General features: G+C 38.7%; 1 protein-coding gene and 1 pseudogene across 8 annotated transcripts in view; one reads left to right on the forward strand and one right to left on the reverse strand.

The window, feature by feature from the left end:
* DST (dystonin) overlaps nucleotides 1-24,939 on the reverse strand; it is a 447,461-nt gene that overhangs the window by 403,410 nt on the left and 19,112 nt on the right. The gene's annotated exons all lie outside the window — the stretch shown is intronic.
* Nucleotides 21,138-23,467, forward strand: LOC114494046 (annotated as a pseudogene).

Below are 24,939 nucleotides of genomic sequence, written 5' to 3' on the forward strand. Positions count from 1 at the left end.
CTCTGCTGCTTTTGATACAATAGGATTCAAGCCTTCACCCTTCCTACCTCCTGCTTCAGTTTCTAAAGATAAAGTGACAGAGAACAGCGAATTTTACAGGCAGTGGCTACTGAGTAAGGCACGGCTTATTCTGTTGAAACAGGCCTATACTCTTATCTGTCTAAGATGGAATTCATTAACATTACGTTTTATACCAAAATGAACCATAAAAAAGGAAAATAAATATGCTTGGCTTTTAAGACATTTCTCATAATATGGAACCTACATTGATTGCATTTGTATTAAAATCAAATTAAATATAGCATAGAAATCTGCCCTGGCTGGCGTAGCTCAGTGGATTGAGCTCGGGCTGCGAACCAAAGTGTTGCAGGTTTGATTCCCAGCCAGGGTACATGCCTGGGTTGGAGGCCATAACCCCCAGCAACCGCACATTGATGTTTCTCTCTCTCTCTCTTTCTCCCTCCCTTCCCTCTCTAAATAAATAAATAAATAAATAAAATCTTTAAAAAATAGCATAGAAATCTATCCACAAAACTACACTGATAACATTTTAATGGCTGCTGCAGAGCACCACCCAAATCTCATTTCCATGAGGCAGGTGCTCATTTCCCCAGTGGCTAGGACTGATGGCAGTTCCTAGTTCTAGACTGAATTCCTACATGGGAACTACCCCCAGCCTGAGAGCTAGCTGGCTGGCCTGGGTCCCCCACTCCCCTAGGGCCCATGCTGGTCTGGGGAAGGAGACAGTGCTTGCCTCAGTTAGGAACCACTCTTCAGAGACTCTTAGCTCCAGAACTTCCATGACCAGCTTGAGGCCTTTGCTGCATCACAATGCAACTTCTCCCTGTGCCTCAAACCACGCCAACCACGCCCCTCACTCCCTGTAAGTGCTATTCCAAAGGCACTCCCCGCAGTTGATCTCGTGCACATCATCTCCTCAAAGTCTATTTCCCTGGGCAGACAACCTGCAACAAACATGAAGTCTGATTTCCTAAAAAGTGCCATCAATAACTTCCAAGCCATATTTAACATTCAATGACAGGGAAGAATCAGCAATAAAGAGTATCTAGAAGACAGCAAATCCATCAGGACAAAAAATGAGAGCAACAGCAAAATACTGGGCAGTATATATTTCAGAAAGAGGTACCAACAGGAGACAGAAGCAGCAGCCATCTGGAGAAGTGAATTGGGGAGTAGACAGTTCTAGAGGGAAGCCAAAGCTCTTCTCAAAGCTAAGGAGGGCAAGTGAGGAAAGCTGCCTGGGAAACAGGAGCAGCAGTCTGCTCTCTCACGCAGCTGGAGCTCAGCCCCTCTCGGCAACCAGGCACCCGGCCCTGGGCACAGACAGTCATGCGCAGTGACAGGCTCTATAAATAGCAGAGCACCCAGCAAATCATAACCCAGCCTTCATAATTACAGACTCAGGGGTGTTATAGATAATTCTGTAAATTGCATGCAGTCCTTTTCTGAGCAACCAACTCACAGACAATATCACCAGCTACCATGTCTACAAATTTTTTTAAAGTCTCAGTTTAAAATATAAATACGTCAGAGACAATGTCTTTGTCAAGATAAGAAGCTAGGAAATATAAAATAAAGAAACACGTTTCATGGGATGGTTACTACTTCCCCACTGCAAATACCGAGAAGCCAAAGAGTATCCAAACAGTGAGATTTCTGAGGTGGTCAATGGCCACACTATGCAAAGGCCACTAGTCACGCCATGCAAAGGCCAATAGTCACACCAAGCAAAGGCCACAGAGATCAGTCTTAAGAAAGGCAGAACTGGGTAGGGGGTGGGCTCGGGATGGATGACATGGATGAGAAAGAAAGAGCCACAGAAAACACACAGGGAGGAAAGGTAAGGGAGATGGGTGAGGCTGTGCAGTCCACTGAGTGTGCAGGAGAGAATGTGGAGGTGGGAACAAGATGGAAAACAAGATGAAAATAAGAATGGGGAAAAAACCAACTTGTGCTAATTTGCAACAAGTCACAGCAAAGTCCTAACACATGTTCACTGAGTCTTTTTCAAGGTCATCCTTAAGTATTTTTTATTACCTGCTATGAAATCAGAGTCTTTAAGGAGCCAGTCAATTTATCAGATAATGCATCTGAAGCAACTCAAGACACAGGAGAGGACAATGAACTAATAAGACCAAGAGATCAAAATACAGACAAATGCATAAGCAAACTAAATGGCTATGGCCATACACAAAGAAAGAATGGGTGGTTAAACTAACCCAGCAACTACAGCTATATCGATAGAATCCTAATAAGCTAATTAATCTCAAGTAATAACCTTGTCTTCAGGTCTAACTTAATCCCAGTAAGGTACTATTTCAGTGAGAAATTCTTAAATTGAGTCAAACCCTATCATGATTCAGGCAGGCTCAGCCACAAGGCAGATGGAACCACACTCACTCACGTGGCAGACAGGTAATGGGGGCACACAGCAACTAGGGCCTGCTAAGGGTCGTGAGTAAGTACAGGCAAGAGGCAATGAGTCAGCAAAGCTGTCAGAGGCTCCAAGCATGAAATCCTCAAAGCTAGGTGGGCAGGAACATTATGGCACTAGATAATTAGTTCAGACAGAGCAGGGCTTGGGCAGCCACAAGTGGTAGAGGCCCCAAGACCCCTCAATGTCCTCCCTGTTCGCCTCCCCCACCTCACCCCGCCCCCCACACCTCCTCCAAGATCTAGTGACAAAAATGTTCTTATTTGGCAACTGTTCTGATTGGTCAGTGCCCACTTTCTACTATTTTGACCATCACCCCTGCCAATATATAAAATGAACAAAAGCTATTCAGGCTTTGGGGCTGGAGTTCAGTGCAGAATTTCAAGTCCCAAAGGTGGGCAGCTGTACTAAAACAGGGAAGTGAGGTAGTCTTCACTGAGCCCCCAGGCCAGGAGTCAGAGGGTGAATGCTAGCTAAGCTCACCATCAAGCCCCAGGCACCACGCCTGTGTAACAAGCCTAAAAACACAGTGGGCAGAGGCTTCCAGCACAAACTGCTGTGCTCAGAAATGTCTCAGAAACATCAACAGTCCCTACTGAGGACACACAGAATAGGAAGGAGAGGCCATTCCTGCCCCCAGTCTGGAAGCTGAAACTTTGCCCCTGAAGAGACTAATTGAATGTGTATTTGGTCTGTGTTCAAGTCTTAAATGCTTTTCTGGCAGCACATTCCCTCTCAAAATCTGCTTACTCTGAAGACATACTTACCAGCAAGAAGCAGAAAAAATGTTTTCATGACCTACAATCTTCTGATAATTTATACTAAGTAAAGAGACAGAGAAAAGGGAGCAGAGCAGATAGAGCTAACAGGACCAGGGTCCAAACACAGACAGTAAATTAGAGGTTTGTGTGAAATATGTGTGGCTGGTCCATTCTGACAGCTTCTATTGTGCATTTCTGCCCTTCGACATATCAGGTGGACATCAGTTAAAACTCCACATAAGAAGTCACCTTGTACTCGCTCTTTTCCCTAAGCTAATGTTATTGAATGCTAGCTAAAAACTTTAAAGCTTTTGTTACCTTCTTCTGCGATTATTTGGGCAAGAGCTATGAACTTTTTAACCTAGATCATATAACCCTGTTGACTTTTTTCAGGAGATTAATTTAAGTGGTGTTTATTTCAGTGTGGCTTTTTCACAGCATTTATCACAGCTTGGCTTTTCTAAAATTTATTTGTAAATAATAAATGTGTAAAATATCAGCCTATATCACAAGCTGAGACATGCTTCTTTTCCCTTAGGAATCCTTCATTGTTCTTAATTCTATGTGGCACAAAGTAGATTCTCAATATGTTTTGGTATTTATTTTCTATTTTTGTAATGATCTCTTTGTCTAAAAATTGCAGAAAAGAACAAATTAGAAATTCAAACTCACCAAAAGGAGTTTACCACAGTCCCTCTTTTAAAACTATATAAATAAGTGAATGTTCCTGTTCGATACGTCCAAACACATCCCTCTAGAGCAATGTTAGGTTAGTAAATATCATATTGATTTCTTCCTTATGCTTATACAGATATTTATACACAAAAATAAGATCTTGTTGTACATATTGTTTTACATTTTGCTCTTTTTATTTAACAATAATAAAAACAGCATTTCAGGTATATATTTCTGTTAGCAACTGAAATTCTCTAGTATATGTAGGTGCCATACTTTAGTTAACTGTTCCCCTGGCTGATTAAAATTTGGGATGTCTCCATTTTTTCTATTACAAACAGTGCAATACACAATATGTATATATATCTTTTAATCTTTACTTGGAAATGGAGTTGTCAAGAGATAGAAAAAATCACACTGTAAAACTACCACCAAATTTGTCTTTAAAAATGTTGAAACAATTACATTTCTAGCATTATCAAAGCTCCCATTTAATCCTACCCCCATCAACAATGGATACTATCTATTTTCTTGTTGCTAGTCTGATGGACAAAAAAACTAGTTTTAACTTGCATTTTTTATTTAGTAAGGTTGAAAATACTTTTATAAAGCATTGTTTTGTTTTCTGCTCATGTCCTTGGCTCATTTTCCTACAAGTTATATGCATTTGCTGTATTCATTTTGTGGAAGCTTCAGTGTAACAGGAAAATAATTATTTGCTATATATGCAGCAAGTATTTTTGCCTAGGTTGCAACCTGTCTCTTAATCTAGTTGTACAGAAGCTTACAATTCTTTTTTGCAAAACTGTCAATCTTTCCTTTATGACTTCTAATTTTGTTTCCTAGAAAGTTTCTCCCAACTGCAAGAATATAAAATGTTCTACTCTATCTTCTTCTATTCCTTAAGTCCTTTAAATGTACATTTATCATCCATCAGGAATTAATTACATGCATATTTTTAATCTATCTGAAATTAACTTTGACTACAGTGCGAGGTATAGACAAATACTGTTTTCTCCCAAATGAGTAACATCATCCACTGAATTATCTATTCTTTCTCCAAAAAGTGTATTCACTTTTTTATGTTTGTTTTTTTATTACAGAAAATTACAACATATAAAAAGGAAGGTAAGAGTGTAAAGAACTCTAAGTATTCATCACCTGGCTTCAACAGGTATCAATCCATCTCTATTAATTTAAAATACCACTTTTAGTATTTAATAAACCTCTACATATGCTTGGCTATATATCTGAACAATCTGCTCTGTTCTGTTCTACTTTAATTAATGTGGTTATATAATGATATATAAACACTTAAATATATTTTTTAATTTTTTTAAAGATTTTATTTATTTATTTTTAGAGAGGGAAGGGAGGGAGATAGAGAGAGAGAAACATCAATGTGCGGTTGCTGGGGGTCACGGCCTACAACCCAGGCATGTACCCTGACTGGGAATCGAACCTGTGACACTTTGGTTCGCAGCCCGAGCTCAATCCACTGAGCTACGCCAGACAGGGCTCAAATATTTCTATAAAAACAATAGAAATATGTTCTTTATACTGCATTATACTGAGATGAAAAGCATAGTAAAATACAGGCCAACTACTATAATAAATAGATCCAAAAATACAGTAATGGGAACAAGAAAGAAATGTGTCTTTCTCGTGGCCACTTCACGGTGGATAGGTGTTCTGATCAATGAGGTCACCCAAGGACCCAGGATCCTACTCTCCCACCGCACTGCCCTCCCCTCAGGTATTGCCTGTCCAGATAGTGGAACCTGGCTCACCACCACCTCAGTTCCCTTCCCGGCACGGGAAGAGAGAAATGGACTCTGGTAGACAAGCAGCTCTCTTTTAAGGACAACCCAGCATGCAGATATATCACTTCCACTTGGCCATCTGAGTTTAAAGGAAAACCCAAAGTACAAGTGTTCTCTTTTAAAAAAAATAAAGAAATAAATAAAAATTAATGTTCTGAGATAGAAGAAGAGGGACCATGGCATTCCATTTCATGCCAGACTTTGAATTGGGTTACATTATATTTGTGTCTGCCTTTTTCATAGGGATTAAGATGAACTGATTTTGACATCTTAATGGTTTGCTACTTTTAAAAGCTTTCTTAGCATAGTACTACTGGACTGACAGGTCACAAAAATATATAGTCAAAATAGCATTAAATAAGGAGAGTGTTACTTTCTCATTAAATCCTGCAGAGATGGGCAGAATCAGCAGTCACAGTCAAAGTCCACCCTGCCTCTCTCAGGGATGGCAGCAGATGAGACAAGGAGAAAGGCACCAACCGCCACAGGATGTCTGATGATGGGGGATGGGGAGAGAGGAGGGTGCAAAGTCTAGGACAGGGAAACAAGAAGACAAAACCCCTCTGCTTAGATGTAGATACCAAGAAGAAACAGAAGAGTTAAAGGATGAATAAGACCTAGAGGCATGGGCTGTGACCCGGCTCTTCACAGAGAGTCGACCCTCCTCCCTCATACCCCCAGAGCTGTGGAGCATTCAGCCAAGCCCCAGACCGCTAGAACTCTCATGGTGATCCAGTGTACATTTATTTCAAGGAAAATAGGCAGCAGGGGACTCCACATTGTGTACCTTTTGGATAGGAGGAGCATCCCCCCAGGAAAGGACACTCCAACTGGAGAAACCATAAGCTCTATTCCCCTGAGTTTCATTCTTGTACCCACTTTCCTCACTCCCTCAAAGAAGACAGAAACAAGCCCTGTGGGATACAAATGCAAGCAATCATATTGGTTTACAGGGAAGAGTTAGCCTTCTTATAACACAGTTCATAAAATCAAATTGTCTTTTTTTTACATTTTTAAAAAATATATTTTATTGATTATGCTATTACAGTTGTCCCATTTCCCCCTTCACTCCCCTCCACCCCTGTACATCCTCTCCCACCCACATTCCCCTCTTTAGTTCATGTCCATGGGTCATAAGTTCTTTTGCTTCTACATTTCCCATACTATTCTTGCCCTCCTCCTGTCTATTTTCTACCTACCATCTATGCTACTTATTCTCTGTACCTTTTCCTATTCTCTCCTCCTCCCACTCCCCTATTGCTAACCCTCCATGTGATCTCCATTTCTGTGGTTCTGTTCCTCTTCTAGTTGTTTGCTTAATTTCTTTTAGTTTTGTTTTAGGTGTGGTTGTTAATAATTGTGAGTTTGCTGTCATTTTACTATACATGTTTTTTAATCTTCTTTTGTTAGATAAGTCCCTTTAGCATTTCATAAAATAAGGGCTTGGTGATGATGAACTCCTTTAACTTGACCTTATCTGAGAAGCACTTTATCTGCCCTTCCATTCTAAATGAAAGCTTTGCTGGATAGAGCAATCTTGGATGTAGGTCCTTGCCTTTCATGACTTTGAACACTTCTTTCCAGCCCCTTCTTGCCTGTAAGGTCTCTTTGGAGAAATCAGCTGACAGTCTGATGGGCACGCCTTTGTAGGTTACTGTCTCCTTATCTCTTGCTGTTTCTAGGATTCTCTCCTTCATTTTTTCCTTGGCTAATGTAATTATGATGTGCCTTGGTGTGTTCCTTCTTGGGTCCAACTTCTTTGGGACTCTCTGACCTTCCTGGACTTCCTGGAAGTCCATTTCCTTTGCCAGATTAGGGAAGTTCTCCTTTATTATTTGTTCAAATAAGTTTTCAATTTCTGGCTCTTCCTCTTCTCCTTCTGGTACCCCTATAATTCGGATGTTGGAACGTTTAAAGATGTCCTGGAGGTTTCTAAGCTTCTCCTCGTTTTTTTTGAATTCTTATTTCTCCATTCTTTCCTGTTAGGTTGTTTCTTTCTTCCTTCTGGTCCACTCTATTGTTTTGAGTCCCAGTTTCTTTCCCATCACTATTGGTTCCCTGTGCATTTTCCTTCATTTCTCTTATCATAGCCTGCATTTGTTCATCTAATTTGCAACCAAAATCAACCAATTCTGTGAGCATCCTGATCACCAGTGCTTTGGACTGTGTATCTGATAGGTTGGCTATCTCTCGGTCACTTAAAATGATAGGTTCTGGGGCTTTGATTTGTTCCTCTGTTTAAGCCATCTCTCTCTCTCACTCTCTCTCTCTCTCTCTCTCTCTGGGTCTGGTCGCACCTGTTACAGTAAGGGGCGGAGCCTTAGGTGTTCACCAGGGTAGGGCACCCCAGTCACTGGGTGACATTGTATGTGGGGGTGGGGTCGAGAGGGAACAATGGTGGTTGCTCCATTCTTTGTGAGACCTCAGTCCCCTCTGCTGCCTCCCCCAAGCAAACTGGACCCCTCTGGTGCCAATTCCCGTGTGGGTGGGCTTGTGCACACCATGGGACACTCCAAGGACCTCCCATGTGAGGCTGGGTGTCTCTCCATGCACCTCAACTCCCACAAGTGACCTCAGTCAGTGTCCTGAGGCTTTATTTCCCAGCGCTGTAACCCTGGGTTGTGCATACTGCCTTGCTTTACAATCGCCACCTCACTGGGTCTGCTGGCTGCCAGTTGCCACCCCTGGGCCAGGGTCTGCCAGCTGCCGCCTTTGCACTCAGGGTCCACCCGCTGCAGTCTTGCATGCCCTGGATGCCTGCCTTACACGCCCCCGGATGCCTTACATGCCCGGTCCCACTGCTCTCTGCTCTCTGCCCCAAGACTCAATGCCTGGCTGCTCGTCTCCACTCTCCTACCAGTCTGGATGAATGGGTCTAATTCAACTGCTTGGTTGTCTGATTTCTATTCAGATCAATTTTCTGTCATTTCTGGATGTTATTCTATTTCTAAATTGTTGTCCCTATTTTGATTGTGCGTGGAGGTACGGTGCGTCCACCTATGCCTCCATCTTGGCCAGAAGTCCAAAATCAAATTGTCTTATCAAAAAGAATGACACTTCTGAAGTAAGGTTATGCAGTCAGCAAATTTATATTGTCACTGTCAAACAATTTTTCCTCCTTTGGGGGTAATGCTAAACTCTTTAAAAAGACTAATTTTAACTACTGATGTGATTCAATAATACATGTAGATATGCATGTAAATCTTCTCCAAAAACCATCCCTACATAATTCAGCATGACTAAAAATAGTTTGATACATCAGTAAGAAAATAGAACATAAAATATCTACCTAGAGAGTAGAGAATAAAGAATACATAAAGATGTATTTTGGGCAGATAACATCAATAAGGATAGCAATGTTTATGTGTTCCTGAATAATTCTGGGGGCTAAACTGAGTCCAAAGAATTCTAAACCCTCCCTTTATCGTTCAAACACAGATTGCCAATTAGAATTTTTTCCAGCAGCTCAAAGATGGGAAAAAATTCAAGCTAAACATAATCCCATGCTCCATTTATATTTATACTTACCAGATGGAGGCATCATGGAAAGAGCTTGTATTTCCCTCAAACCCCTCAGCTTAATTCTCTGTTTTCAGGTCATCTCATCTCCCAACAGATCTATTTTTAGCATCCCTTATTACTCCTTTTGAATCCCCGTCTCCATTATCATCATTTCCGGCTGCAGGACAAAATTTCCTGATGTAGAAAGGGTACACACAAATTTCCTGATACAAAAGGTGAATTATGAAGCTACCAGAGGATTTTAGACTTGCACAGACTTGAAAGCTGCCTTTCTGACTTATTCTGATAAGCATCTTCTGAGTAAGCAGATTTAGAAAATGTGTTGCCAGAAAAGCCTGTGCAACATAAACATAAATCAAATATAAATTAAATTCACTCTGAATGAAAACATTGTTTACTTTCATACAGTGAAACTGGATTATTAAAACCCGGCTTTTAGCATCTGGCGCATGGTACTGAAGTCCCTTCAGAGTCCATGTATTCATTTCCTTTTCATCTTTCTTTTTCTTCACTTTTACTTGGGTTTCATTTATTCAATAATTCATCAACAGTTTTTGAGGCCTACTATGTGTGCAGCACTATACTAAGCTGCACACATTTTTGTTTGGGAAACAAAAATGAATACACACAGAACACACCCTTAGGAGCAACCAGTCCATTGGGGAACACAGACTAAAATTCAAGTAATGCAAAGAAGGTAACATGAAGAAGCATGCTCAGGAGACATTACTGGTCATTTTAAGGGGACAGGTGAGGAAGGGTACCACTGTGTGACAGAAACTAGGGCCACAACTTCAAAAGCAAGTAAAGATTCAGCAGAATCAAGGGCAACGCAAGGCCTGCTGGTTAGAAAGAGGATGCATAAAGGCATTGAAAATAAACAATGAGCTAGAAGACTAGAGATGAGATCAGAAACTTGAATGAGGTATTATTTCATCTTTTCCTTTACTCTCTCCGAGGTGGTTAGGTGGTGCCTGATGTTTTGTGCTTTAAGAAAGCTGGAGACTCCCTAAGGATCCTGAGTGGAAAGCTTATTAAACCTGCTTCACTGAGTCAATGTGAGGATGCTCTCCTCAACCTGGTACCCTTATGCCTCACCTCAATCAAGACTATACTCGTAAAACTTGAAAAAAACAAAGGGGATGCAAAACATAAAGTATCAGGACCCAAGATTCTGTCATGACCACACACAGAATCCTCCCATTAAAATGCAAATATTTCTATTCAGGGTCATATCTCAAAAGCTGTATCAGTTAGTAGTAGGTAATTTCAGAAGGGACTGGCTTCAAAATAGAATGGAAAAGAGGAACAGGTAAGAGGGAGAATTACTTAGAGACATTAAGTACAAACATTATGAGTTTAAAGAGACACATTGCTTACTGCACAGTTTGGTGTGGACCAGCCAGGGCAATAAGAGAGAACTACAACATATTATAAAGCCTCAATAATCAATATAGAACATTATGGAGGGTCATATGATAATATTTATCAAAACTTAAATATACAAACTTTGACCCCATACTTTTCCTACTGAGAGATCATCCTAAAGATAACGTCTGCACCCCTGTGAAATGACTATGGTTTTACATTTAAGCATCATTTATAAGAATAAAAGATTAGAAAATTATTAAATGTCATTAATAGGGGGATGGTCAATGAATTTATGGTGATGTATCCAATGGAATACTACATAGGTATAAAAAGTAGAGCACTCTCTTCAGAAACTTTCTGAGAAACACTAAGTGGATGAAATAAGATGTAAAGCAGCATATGCAGTATGTTACTATCCACACAAAAAAAGAGAAAAATAAAGCATCTTTTCCTTTCCTCTTCAAGGGACAGGGTACCTAGAGGAGAAGAGTGAGAAAGGGGGAGCTTTACTCCCTTGTATATAGAAAAACAAATAATGAAAAGATTCACATGGAACTAAGAAGACAAATTATCTAAGAGATTTCCTTAAAACTGAGGAGCAATAATAGGATAAAGAATTCTCACTGATATATTTTTATGTTTTAATTTTTAACCATGTGACTGTTTTACCTATGCAAAAACTATACTAAAATTAAAATAAATAGGCCATACTAGAATAGCAAATGCTGCCAAACTAAGTCTGTAATTCCTAGAGCAAATAGATAAGAACACTCAAAAAGTTTTTCCTGTTACCTTTCTCTACTCCCCTAATTCTCTTACTAAAATCTCAGGTGTAGGGACAGAGGGAAAAAAACAAACAAATAATAACAACACAATTTATCCTTTGATGCTACATATAAGACACAGAATCTCTCAGAAAAATACAGGTATAACCAAAGAAGAGAAAAAAGGAACCATGTGTCCTAACTTCAATGAGTGATAAATTCCTAATAGGATCATACGTCACTGTGAAATAGAAGAAAAAGAGAGTTCTTCAGGGGTTGGGACAGTTCTTATTCAACCTGATTTTATTCCATTTAAACTTCTGACTAAGAGAGCTCAACAGATTGGGCTATTATTCTGGTGAGACCCAGCCCTTGGGACTAATGGCCCTGGTGGGTCCTGAATAGGTAAGGAAAACAGTAAGGAAAGTGGAAATGGTTTTCAGGGCCTCTGGTCTGTTGTAGGTCTCAGCACACAACCCAAGGACCTGTACCAAACCCTTGTTTTACAGGGCTCTCGCCTTAGGATCTACTAAAGCGATTGAAACAAAGGTATTAGCTAAATTCTAGCTGCTAGAAGGATTTAAAGCAAGAGTTAATAACATTGAAGAGGCAGCTTGAAGGAACGCCCAGGCACACCTTCTTTACCTTTTCCAGGTGCCCCTGCCCCATGAAATGTTTTTTGTGAAAGCACAAGAATGACATGTGCAGAAGTCACATAGAGACTTAAGCTTCAGGTCCAGAAAGTAAAATATAAGAAAATCCCAAGTAATACCTCCCTCTTTTGTATACAACCTTCTAGAACACAGTTCCAGAACTCTATGTGTTCCTTGCTTTTGCTTTTTTTTTTTTTTACCTATGTAATAAAAGGTTATAAATGGGCTTAAATTCAGGGAGCAACCATTTCAGGCTAAAAATTGGTTCTTTAGCTTCACCTGGTGATTTTTTTTATATCTTTGTATATAGTGCATTAGCTGTATGAGATCTAATTTCCTTATGTTCATTCATTTATATTTAAAGAGATACAAAAAAGGAATAAAATATTCAAATAATTGCAGAAGTGCTGTTGAATGAAGACAGCAATGTTGCTGAAACTGTTTTCAGGCAGGCAGCTTTCAAAATATTCCTTTGTCATGATAGAATGACACAATCCAAAATCCTGGCATGAAAACCTTTTTAGAGACAGCATTAATATATTGTACTACTGAAAGGGAAGGTTACAGACACAGTCAGAAACCTGAACAGGCCAGCACCCTCTTATATTGTAGAATTCAATTGCAGACACTTCCAGCTGTCTCCCTGTGTGTCTTTCATAATCTGGAATGAATCAGGCTGAAGTGATTACCTTCTAATTATATCTAGCTTCAGTGTGGACATGGCATTCTGACTAGAGTTGAGGGTACAGGTTTGGGAAAGAAAGGCAAAGGATATTTTAGAAGCTGAGGGGCACTTAGGGGTAGGGCGAGCCTAGGCAAGTCCCTGAAGAAGGTGTTCTGGGAAGCCAAGGAACAGGGTACCTAGAGGAGCAAATAGTGAGAAAGGGGGAGGTGGGCAAACAGCAGGACCAGGTTTCAACCACTTGTGTTTTCTCAGATATGCCCTAGTGACTCCAATTATTTTACCCACTTAATCCCATTCATCCAGTCATCAAATATTTACCAAACACCAAATATTCAACTAATAGTGAGTAAGTACGCTTTCCATGCAAGATTCCACACAGGCTATGGAGACAAGATAAAAGCTATACAATACCTGCCTTTGGAAGACAGATGTGTAAATCTTCACCTCTGCTGCCCTCATCCAGTCCCAGAGGGGAGGATGTTTGGAAACATACTCTGAGTAAGGAAGGATCATGAGATAAAGGGAAAAGGGGAGTGATGTTTAATCTTCATCTTGAAGTATAAGTAGGCATTTGCCACACACATACATGCACACACAGAGTAGAGAAATTCCAGCACTGGCAATAACATGAAAACACAGAAGGGGAGCACGAACATGGAGACACTGGGCCTTGTTTGAGTACTGTATGCATTAGAGGTACATTGGAGCTGAGACTGAGAAAAGGTGTACTAACCCTGGAAGCAATAAGGAGCCCAGCAAAAGGAGCAGAAGATCAGATCTGATTATAGGTAGCTAACTCTGCCAACAGTATAATGAAGGTGAACTGGAAACCAGAGCCAAGGAGGCAGGATAACAAAGAACCAGGAACTGCAAGAGCCAGTTCCTGCATGGTCTCTGGCTTACAAGCGTTATATTTGCAACTATATATTACGTCTTTCCAGATATTGCCCCTACCACTTACCCTTCAAACAGGTACATTCTTAACAGTGAATGGAGGCACTAATCAGAGAGGATGCTAAAATAGTAGGCATAAACTCAAACTCCCCTGGCAAAGGGGACAATAAAGTCTTTCCATCATTGGGGTCATTAGCTTAACACTGATCCAAGAAAAATGGCAACTTTGACTTTCCCATTTAGTCTTTTTTTAAGGTATTATTTTGCATACTTTGAGTTTATACATTCTAGCATGTTGGCTGTAAATGTTTCAGCTCAAGAAGGGACCAGTTTACTAATTTGTTGATCATCGGCCCACCAGTGCATTTTACTGGGGCATACACAGGGTCTCTATTATCAAAATGGAAAGACCACCCATTTGGTAACTCTCCCAGCATGGTTGCCCCCTGCTGCTGAGGGTGCTCCAGGCTGGCCCTTCCAGCTACCGATCAACAGGTATACTCAGGAAACATTAACTTGAATGTAACCTTAAAAATCATAATTTAAGACTGTGTTTTCCTTAAAAATGTGTTATAACATATTCCAAAGCCAAATATTGATATCCATTGAAAGAGTTTCCTTGGGGGGAGGTAGAATAGGGTATGGGGCCATAAATGGTGATGGATGGAGACTGGACTCAGGGTGGTGAACACACAGTACATGGATGAGGTATTATACAATTGTATACCTGCAACCTGTATAATTTTTATTAACCAATGTTACTCAATTTAAGTTTTCAATTTAAAATTTTTTCTTATTTCTTTGAACAATATAGGTAATAAAGTTACCAAATATATGTAAAAAATCTTTTTTTTAGTTGTCTAAATTATTCCCAGACCCTCTCCTTATCAGCTGGCAGTATCTCTCTGTTTTTCTAAGCTACACACACTACTTCAGCTTTAATTAAAACACGGTTGCCATAGTTTCTCAGAGAACAGCTTAAGGCATGCTTGAGTCCATTATTTTCTTGAGGTTTCTGGAGAAATTGTATATAGCAGTAGCCAGCCAAAAATTTCCCATTTTTACCTCCCACCCAGTACAGCATACTATTCAGACATAGAGCTAGGTATTCTAAATATGTTAAGAGAGTCTAAACAACCAGGAATGTTGTTTAAAATTCAGCCTTTGGTTTATTCTGTTCTGTCATATTTGTAGGTACTGTAACCAGCAGACTGCAGCTTAGGCAAAGATAGCAGACCAAGGGGCAATTCACTCGAACACACACTGCACCTGTGGAAAACACCGGAACATTTTTCTTTCTAGTAAAAATGAAGAAAATACACTGTACTTGCATGTTGTCATAATCTATTGCTTTATATTTTCTAATAACTCAGAAATGTAAATTCCAATATGCTTGAGAAAGGAGCTCTCAGAAAATAGGTTAAAGAATGGAAAATAACTTCTTTAAAGAACCAAAAATTAAAAGTGGTGCTGAAGAGCCCTGGCCAGTTAACTAGTTGAGGCACATCCCAAGATCAACCAATAAATGCATCAATAAGTGGAACAACAAATCTCTGTCTCTCTGTCTCTCTCTCTGTCTTTCTCTCTCCCCTACTTCCTCTCTCTCTCTCTCTCTCTGAAATCACAAAATAATTTTTTTATTTTTAAAAAAGTGGAGTTCAGAGAACCTTATTTCTTAAAGCTAAAATTTTGATTCCATCTGAGTCCCTACCCTGCTTTCAGATGGCAATTACCACCATCTCTAAGTCTTGAAAGGCAAGCTCAAAGGTTATTCTGAGCTTTCAAGGTTAAAGAATGTAAATTAACACTGATCCCTATGAACTTTAGAAAAGGCAAATGCCAGTTCAGCTCCTAGTAATTCAGCCTCACTTTCCTGCTTCTAGGTAGCTATGAGCATGTACTGTGCAGGTAAAAGGACAGGGTTGAAATTTCAGCTCTGGGAGCCAACTGACCTTAGCCAAGTGATGATTAAGTGAGGTAGGACATATGCAAAGATAAGGAAGCTCTCAGAAAATGGCAGCTGGTATCATTTCTGCATAAGTAGGTCATCTCCAGGACAGGATGTGGGGCAGGATGAGATCTCGAAATTTTCAGAAAAGCTTGAAAGCATCCTGCTTCATCTGACTATCATTTTAAAAGCTAATATAAACTACTCAATTATACTGATTTTTCTGACTTAAGTATTATGCAAATCATTTAACTTCCTCATTCTGTATCACTAAACTTCCTTTTATTCTCTCTTTTCTGCACAAGATGAAGATATTCTAAAAAGTACTTGAGAGATAGAAGGGTTATATTTCCAACCAGAAAAATAGGGAAGTTAAAGATGCCCTGTGCATGTTAGATTATAGGTATTTACTAATGAATAAATCCATAGTGAATGGATGAATGTTCTATCATAGCTATTATGCTCTGTGTCCCTTTATCTTTCAATTCAATAGACTTAAGTATTTTTAAAAATGACATTTATTATTTTCACTGATTCTCACAATGATCTGTAAAAAGACATAATAGGTATTACTATCTCTAGTTTACCAAAAGAGAAAATAAACCTCAGGAATATTAAGTGACTTACCCAAGGTAATTTAAGCAGGAGGGCTTGACCTTGGGTCTTTTAACACTAAATCAGGATCCCCTCCACCATACCACTATGTTTGGTGGGACCCTGTCCACTACACCACCACCTTCTCACAGGGTCCTGTCACTGCAGTGCAGTGTGAGAAGGAACTCCGAGAAACATCTCCAGGGTGAGATTTGGTACACACACCCCACACACCAATTCTTGAACAAGCACTTCACTGTTAAAACAAAACAAATAAACTTGGAGCACATCAGCCTGAAGGGTATCTCCTATGGCTGCAAGAAGATCAGAACTGGAATTTCAAATCGTAGACTGTGGATTAGGGACAACATTGAGAATTGCTATTTCTCGAAGTATCACAGGCAATTTACAGAATGTTATCTACATCTCATACCTGAACATGGTAGGAACTAATGCTCAACCTGCCCTGCCAAAGGCATTACCCAATACCTAAATTTTTACCTGGTAGATATTTTCAAAAATGATCCTAATCCTATCAAGACAAGGATATCTAGTTATTTTACTGCAGGGGTTTTTAACTGGGATCTACCTCTGCCCTGAGAATCCACAGATGAGCATTAAGAGGGCAGGTACTTGAAAGTATACGCAAAAGTATACGCCATATCTATCCCTAATATTTCTAGAAGTGTAGACCAAAGCTTTCAGCAGATTCTCAGAATGTCATCCAAAGGTTAAGATCCTGCAAGGGGACTTTGGAAGAGTAGAAATTAGACCTTGTTATTATTGATTTTTTTTAAAATTTTAAGTATCTATTTATTCCACAAATTTCTTTTATACTGCATCACTTTTAAAAAGCTAGACAACAACAACAAGCAAAGCCAGAGTGAGTAGAAGGAAGGAAATAACCAAGATCAGAGCAGAATTAAATGACACAGAGACTAAAAAACAATTCAAATGATCAATAATTCCAGGAGCTGGTTCTTTGAAAAGATAAACAAAATCAACAAGCCTTTAAGCAGACTCATCAAGAAAAACAGAGAGAGGACCCAAATAAATATAATCAGAAATGAAAGAAAAAATTACAACTGATACCACAAAAATACAGAGGATTGTAAGAAATTACTACAACTACATGCCAAGAAGTTGACAACCTGGGTGAAATGGACAAATTTTGAGAAACATACAATCCTCCAAAACTGAATCAAGAAGAAGCAGAGAGGCTGAACAGACTGATAACAGCTAGTGAAATTGAAGCAGTAATCAAAAACTCCTTGCACACAAAAACCCTGGACCAGATGGCATCATAAGCAAATTTTACCAAATATTTAGGGAAGAGATAACTCCCATCCTTCTCAAACTATTCCAAAAAATTCAAGAAGAGGGAAGACACTCAAACTCTTTTTATGAGGCCAATATGATTCTAATTCCAAAACCAGGTAAAAATACAACAAAGAAAGAAAACAACAGGCTAATATAGCTGATGAACATAGATGTTAAAATCCTCAACAAAATATTGTCAAAATAGACCCAGCAATACATTAAAAAGAATATATACCATGATCAAGTGGGATTCATCTTGGGAATATAAGGATGGTACAATATTTTCAAATCAGTAAATGTAATACATCACATAAACAAAAGGAAAAACAAAAATCACATGATCACATCAACAGATACTGAAAAAGCATATGATAAAGAACAGCGCCCATTTATGATAAATACACTCAGCAAAGTCAGAGTAGAGGGAGCATATTCAACATAATAAAGGCCATATATGAAAAACCTACAGCCAATATCATACTCAATGGGCAAAAACTAAAAGCTTTCCCTCTATGATCAGGAATGAGACAAGAGTGTCTACTTTCACCACTTCCATTCAACATAATATTGGAAGTTCTAGCCCCAATGGTCAGACAAGAAAAAGAAATAAAAGCATCCAAATTGGAAAGGAGGAAGTAAAACTGTCATTGTTTGCAGATGACATGATAGATTACATGGAAAACCCTATAGGCTCCACCAAAAAACTACTTGACCTAATAAGTAAATTTGGCAAAACACTGTGATACAAAGTCAATATTCAGAAACTGAAGACATTTTTTACACCAACAAAGCAATATCAGAAACAGAAACTAGAAAAAAATCCCACTTACTGTAACAAGAAGAAAAATAAAATACCTAGGAATAACTTTAACCAAGGCGGTAAAAGATCTGTACTCAGAAAAATACAGAACACTGAAGAAATTAAGGAAGACACAAATAAATGGAAGCATATACTGTGTTTATGGATTGGAAGAATTAACATTATCAAAATGTCCATACTACCCAAAGCAATCTATAGATTCAACACAATGCCTATTAAAATACTAATGACATATTTCACAGTTATAGAACAATTATTTCAAAAATTTTTATGGAACAATAAATGACGCCAAGTAGCCTCAGAAATTTTGAGAAAGAAGAACAAAGTAGGAGGGGTCACAGTATCTGATATCAAACTATATTACAAGGCCACTATAATCAAAACAGTCTGGTACTGGCATAAGAACAGACAAATAGATCAATGGAACAGAATAGAGAGCCCAGAAATAAACCCATGTCTCAATGGTCTACTAATATTTGACAAAGAGGGCAGGAGCATGAAATGGAGGAAAAATTGCCTCTTCAATAAATGGTGTTGGGAAATCTGGACAATTACATGCAAAAATATGAAACCAGACCACCAACTTACACCATACACCAGGATAAACTCAAAATGGATAAAAGACTTAAACATAAGCCATGACACCATAAAAGTCCTAGAGAAAAACATAGGCAGGAAAATTTCAGATACCTCACACTGCAATATTTTCACTGATATATCTCTTAGGGCAAGTAAAAATAAAGGAAAGAATAAACAAATGGGACTACCTCCAATTAAAAAGCTTCTGCACAGCTAAAGAAAATATCATCAAAATGAAAAGGGTATCAACCCTATGGGAAAATATATTTGCCAATGATACCCAAGACAAGGGTTTGAACTCCAAAATATATAAAGAACTCATTCGACTCCACACCAGGAAGACAAACAATCCAATTTAAAAAATGAGCAAAGGACTTGAAAGACACTTCTCCAAGGAGGACATACAGAGGGCTCATAGACATATGGAAGAATGTTCAATTATCACTAGCCATCAGAGATGCAAATTAAAACCACAATGACATACCACTTTAAACAAGTAGGAAGGGCCATCATTAACAAATCAACAAACAGGAAGTGCTGGAGGATGTGAAGGAAAGGGAGCCCTAGTGCACTGTTGATAGGAATGCAGAATGGTTCAGCCACTGTGGAAAACAGTAGGGAAATTCCTTAAAAAACTAAAAATTGAACTGATTTTTGACCCAGCAATTCCACTGCTGGTATTATACCCTAAGAATCCTGAAACACAAATTCAAAAGAACTATGCACTCTAATGTGCATAGCAGCATTATTTACAATAGCCAAGTGCTGGAAACAGCCTAAGTGCCCATCAGTAAATGAGTGTATTAAAAAACTGTGGTACATTTACACAATGAAATTCTACACAGCAGTAAGAAAGAAGGAACTCCTACCTTTTGTGACAGCATGGATGGAATTGGAGAATATTATGCTAAGTGAAATAAGCCAGGCAGTGAAAAACAAATACCATATGATCTCACCTATAAGTGGAACCTAATGAACAAAACAAACAAGCAAAATGGAACTAAAGACATGGAAATAAGGAGCAAACTGACAGTGACCAGAGGGGAGGGAGGAGAGGGATAACCGGGGGAAAGAAGGGAAGGGTTTAGTCAAGGGTTTATAAAGGACCCATGAACACAGACAACAGGTTGAGAATTGACTGTGGAAGAGCATGGTGGGAGAGGCAGGAGAGAGAGAGGAGAGAGGTTAAAAAATGGGACTACTGTAATTGAACAACAACAAAAAGTAAATAATTAAATAAAAATGAATAAAAAGCTAGACAATTTCACCAAATATTCCCAAATATATTTGAGGTTGCTTTGGGATACTCTATGGTAGCTTTCAAAATAAGAAGCTGTTACACCCTAGATTAGTCTCAAATGTTTGCAAATGCCCACTGCCTTCTCCAAGTAGCTCATCACACAGTGGGTAGCGACAGGAATTTATTTATTTAATGTTTGTTAATGATTCTCTAGAGTTGTCAGTTAGTTATTTAAAACTTGCTAATGGCAGGAACCTAATCAACAAAACGAACAAGCAAGCAAAGTACAGTCAAAGACATTGAAATTGAAAACAGGCTGACAGTGATCAGAAGGGAGAGAGGAGGAGATAGAGGGAGAAAAGGGTGAAGGGTTTACCAGAACAATTATAAAGGACATATGGACAGCAACAAGGGTGGGGTGGAAATGGGGGAGGAAGGTAGGGAGGGCTGGGGTGGTGGAGAAGGGTAGGGGGAAAAGGCAGAAAATTGTATTTGAAAAAACAATAAATATATATATATGCTTAAAAAACTTGTTAATGGACTACTTAATGTGAGAGTTCTATTCTCTTTATAAATAGCATCAATCATGATTAAACATATATTGTTTTCTGTGAAATCTGTACATAGTTTTATAATCTTAATCTATTTGGCTTACAGAAATTGGAAGAAAATCCAAAAAATCTGAAGAATATTAGAATTTTTCTTCAAATGACAATGTATTGAGATTAGAGTTCTAAAACTTCTGTGTGGTAATCAAATAAATGGAATCTTCAGGATTGCACAGGTTGTGTGTAACAACACACATCTCACAGCATCATCTTATTAGCTGGCAAAATGCTACCAGATTTTCCAAGAATAAATAAATAAAAAGAGAAAAGCAATGGGCTTAAAGTAGAGGGTGGGATAGACTAATTAAAAACAAATTATGGTTCTAGTTATAGTAAAATAAAATGTCTCCCACTGGATGCAATTACACAACTAAACAGAATGCAGTGAGCAGACACTTGAGGATTCCAAAAAGTAAATAGGAGCAATGGACTTGAAGTTTTTTAAAAGGCCAGAATTTGAAGTATCACCAAACCAGTGGTGAGTTTGTCATATTTATCTCCAGACTGAAAATAAGGCAGCCATGCAGCCTGAAACCCAAAGCTGGCCAGGTACTGAGGCTCAGACAGAGAGAGCTCCAGGAAAAGCACCCTTATTCTGGCTTGAGAAGTGAGAAAGGGAATTCTTAAGACTACAATGCAGAAATCATTCATTTTTTTTTCTTCTCTGAGTTCTCTTAAAAAAGTCCCAGTGGAAGAGGAGCCAAAACTCTTTGGAAAGAAACCTGCCTCTGATTCCAAGACAGTGGGACACACTCCCATCTCTATATACTCTCTCTCTTCCCACCACTTGGCCCTGGATGCAAGTATAGTCACAGAAGTGTGCAACAGAACAGGGTAACAAAAACCTCAATTTTCTAACCAAACATAAGAGAATCTGTAAGTACTACCAACAATACAGAAATCAAAAGGAGTAAATGGGAATACTATTAACCTAACAAATTAGACAATTCAGATGAAATGAACAAATTCCTAGTAAGACACAAATTACCAAACTGACTCAAGAAGACATAGAACATCTGAACAGGCATATAAAAAGTAAAGAAATTGAACACTTAAATTTTAAATTGATAATTTAAAATATTACCACAAGGAAAACACCAGCTTCAAATTACTTCACTGATGAACTCTATAAAGTAGTTAATAAAAATAATACCAACAATTCACAAACTCAGAGAATAAAGAAATACTTAAAATGGATCATAGACTAAATACAAGAACCAAAACTGTAAAATTTCTAGAAAAAAACAGCAGGAAAATTTTCACAGCCTTGGGTGAGGCAATGAATGTTCTTAGATATGACACCCCCCGAAAAAAAACCCACAATCCATAAAGGAAAATAACTGATAAATTGGACTTAATAAATATTTAAAACTTTTGCACTTAAGATACCATTAAGTAAATGAAGACAAACCACAGCATAAGAAAACCTTTGCAAATCACATGTCTGTTAAAGTACTTGTATCCAGAATATATTAAAAAAACTCTTACAACTCAGTGAAAATAATATGTACCCCATTTAAAAATGGGCAAAGGGTAGCACTGGTGTGACTGTGTTCTGCACAGCTCTTCTCTGGAGCAGTCACTTATCTTCATCCACCATCTCTCCCACCTAAGTGTGTGCCATTTAATGGACATGGGCATGAGGTCCCTGAGACCGCAAAGCTATCTTTTTGGTGGTAAACTAAAGGCTGACAAAAATCATCACTTTGAAATGGATAATGATAAAAATTAGCACCAGTTTTCCTTCAGAACGGTCAGTTTAGGGGCTGGTGCAAAGGATGAATTGTACATCACTGAAGCAGAGGCAATGAATTATGAAGGCAGTTCAATTACAGTAACACTGGCAACTTCAAAAATGCCTGTAAAGCCAACAGTTTCCCTGGGGGCTTGAAAATAACATATTCAGTGGTGCCTTAGTATTCATCATTAATTTGTTCAGGAACTCATGATGAGTGCCGAAACTGACGAGTACTGAACCATGAAGCATTTTCTTGTGCAGGGTAGCATTGTGACTCTTACAAGTTTTAGCAGTATAAGGAGGCCCAAGCAAGCACTGAGTGCTGAAACATTTTTTTTCTTGTCAAAATGCAATGAGTACAGGGTTTGACAAGTTCTGAAGCCTACAAGTACCGAGGTCTAAGGGTGGTAGTGTGGTTCAAGGACTGTGCAGATTAACGGATAGCACTTGTAGCTATGGGGGGAAAATGCAGTCAGACGATGAAGAGGAGGTGAAAGCCCTAAGTATATTTGGAAAGTGATCTGTCCTCGAGAAGTGGCAGCAAGTTTCCACAGAAAAATGCAAAACTGGCTGCTGCTGAAGATGATGATGAAGATGATGGTTTTGAGGATGAAGAAGCTAAAAATCCAAAAGCTCCCTTAAAGAAATGTATATGAGATGCTCCAGCCAAAAATGCACAAAAATCAAACCAGAATTAAAAAGACTCAAAACCATCAACACCAACATCAAAAGGTCAAGAATCTTTCAAAAACAGGAAATACTTGTAAAACACCGAAAGCATCTAGTTCTGCAGATGACATTAAAACAAACATGCAAATGAGTATAGAAAAAGGTGGTTATCATTTCAAAGTTCATCAATTATGGGAAGAATTGCTTCAGATGACTGGCCTGGAGGCTATTCAAGATCTCTGGCAGTGGAGAAAGTCTCCTTAAGAAAATAATTTAAACTGTTTAAACTTTCTACGTCTGTTAAATGTTGTCTTGGTTCCATTGCTGTTGTCCAAAATGCCTGTGTAGCTTTTTCTTTAACTTTTTTAAAGTATATTTTATTGATTATGCTATTACAGTTGTCTCACTTTTTTCTTCCCTTTATCCCTCTCCACCCTTGTATTCTCCCTTCCAATAGCATGCCCCACCCTCTTAGTTCATGTCCATGGGTCGTACATATAAAGTCTTCAGCTTCTCCATTTACCATACTATTCTTAACCACCCTGTCTATTTTGTACCTACCACTTATGCTTTTTATTCCCTGTACCTTTTCCCCCCATTCCCCCTCCTCCCTGCTGATAACCCTCCATGTGATCTCCATTTCTGTGATTCTGTTCCTGTTCTAATTGTTTGCTTAGTTTGCTTTTTTGTTTTGTTTTGTTCTTTTGTTTTGTTCTTTAGGTTCACTTGTTGATAGTTGTCATTTTACTGTTCATAGTTTTGATCTTTTTTTTTCTTAGATAAATCTCTATAACATTTAATATAATAAGGGCTTGGTGGTGATGAACTCCTTTAATTTTACCTTGTCTGGGAGGCACTTTATCTGCTCTTCCATTCTAAATGAAAGCTTTCCAGGACAGAATAATCTTGGATGTAGGTTCTTGCCTTTCATGACTTTGAATAGTTCTTTCCAGCCCCTTCTTGCCTATAAGATTTCTTTTGAGAAGTCTACTGATGGTCTTATGGAAACTCCTTTGTAGGTAACTGTCTCCTTTTCTCTTGCTGATTTTAAGATTCTCCCTTTATTTTTTTTTCTGTTTGAAGTATTTTTAATGTATTTTATTGATTATGCTATTACAGTTATCCCATTTCCCCCCTTCTCTCCCCTCCACCCTGTACCCCCTCTCCCACCCACATTCCCCACCTTTAGTTCATGTCCATGTGTCATACTTATGAGTTCTTTAGCTTCTACATTTCCCATACTATTCTTGCCCTCCCCCTATCTATTTTCAACCTACATTCTATGCTACTTATTCTCTATACCTTTTCCCCCTCTCTCCTCCTCCCACTCCCCTGCTGCTAGCCCTCCATGTGCCCTCCATTTCTGTGGCTCTGTTCCTGTTCTAATTGTTTACTTAGTTTCTTTTGGTTTTGCTTTAGGTGTGGTTGTTCATAATTGTAAGTTTGCTGTCCTTTTACTATACATATCTTTTCTTTATCTTCTTTTCTTAGATAAGTCCCTTTAGCATTTCATAAAATAAGGGCTTGGTGATGATGAACTCCTTTAACTTGACCTTATCTGAGAAGCACTTTATCTTCCCTTACATTCTAAATGAGAGCTTTGCTGGATACAGCAATCTGGGATGTAGGTCCTTGTCTTTCATGACTTGGAATATTTCTTTCCAGCCCCTTCTTGCCTGTAAGGTCTCTTTGGAGAAATCAGCTGACAGTCTGATGGGAACTCCTTTGTAGGTGACTGTCTCCTTATCTCTTGCTGCTTCTAGCATTCTCTCCTTCGTTTTTACCTTGGCTAATGTAATGATGATGTGCCTTGGTGTGTT

This window comes from Phyllostomus discolor, chromosome 4, assembly GCF_004126475.2.
Source record: "Phyllostomus discolor isolate MPI-MPIP mPhyDis1 chromosome 4, mPhyDis1.pri.v3, whole genome shotgun sequence".
In the NCBI taxonomy this organism is placed as follows: Eukaryota; Metazoa; Chordata; class Mammalia; order Chiroptera; family Phyllostomidae; genus Phyllostomus; species Phyllostomus discolor.